Below are 950 nucleotides of genomic sequence, written 5' to 3'. Positions count from 1 at the left end.
AGGACTTCCCAGAGGAGGTGATGAAATACAAACTCAGTGGAAATATTTAGGATAATAATGGCTGACATTACTGGAGCTATCTGCCAGCCCCTGCATCGGAACCACCAGCGCAGGGGAGCTCGTGCAGAACACGAGGCAAGAGCGCCCCCCGGAGTTAGGTAAGCAGTGGCCTTCCATGACTCTGCCCAGCAGGTATCACAGAGGAGCTCGCTGAGTCATCATGGTGACAAGTGAGGCTCTGCTTGTACCCAGATGTCCCCACACAAGAAACTGATGCACCGTTAGCTCTTACGGTTAGTACAGGATGGGGTAGGGGTGCGGAGAAGTGAAACTTCGTCTTTAGCCACAGCCGTTGCTCTTAAGCATGCCCAGGGCAGATGTTACTGCTGTCTGATGGGAACCGAGTAACTCGGTGTGCAAAACCAGAACGGTGTCTGTCTGCCATCAACGAAATAGCTCCAAACGCCTAGTTCTCCTAATGGCAAAAAAAAAAAAAAAAAAAAAAAAAAGAAAGAAAGAAAGAAAAAAGAAAACAAACCTTGACATTCAGTCCCTTCTGGATTAAATGCAGTAACTTTTAGTTTCAGTGAGTGCCCTTTGGGTGACTCCCCAGTCAGTTCGGAATCCTCCCCCTCTCTTATTTCTCCCAGGGGACATCTGAGTGTAGAGACTCTATTTACCACAGTAGCTTCTGCTAGAAAGTTGTTAGCATGCGGCTGGGGACTTGGGCACTCATTGGCCCCACCCCACTTGTCCTGGATACCAGGTGAGCACTCTGCATTGTCAGAGGTGACTGGGTGACGCTGTGGCCTCAAGTTCAAGTCCTTGTGCTCCCCCTCCTCCTTCCTCTACCTCCCAAGGCTCTCTGGCCTTCAGCAACTCCCAAACCCCTCTGGTCTCCTGGACAGTCCCAAAGTCAAGGGAGGCCACCTCTCGGGCCAGTATCACAC

Source organism: Meles meles, chromosome 11 (genome assembly GCF_922984935.1).
Source record: "Meles meles chromosome 11, mMelMel3.1 paternal haplotype, whole genome shotgun sequence".
In the NCBI taxonomy this organism is placed as follows: domain Eukaryota; kingdom Metazoa; phylum Chordata; class Mammalia; order Carnivora; family Mustelidae; genus Meles; species Meles meles.
The sequence above is the reverse complement of the archived record's forward strand: the minus strand, read 5'-3'. Positions refer to the sequence as shown.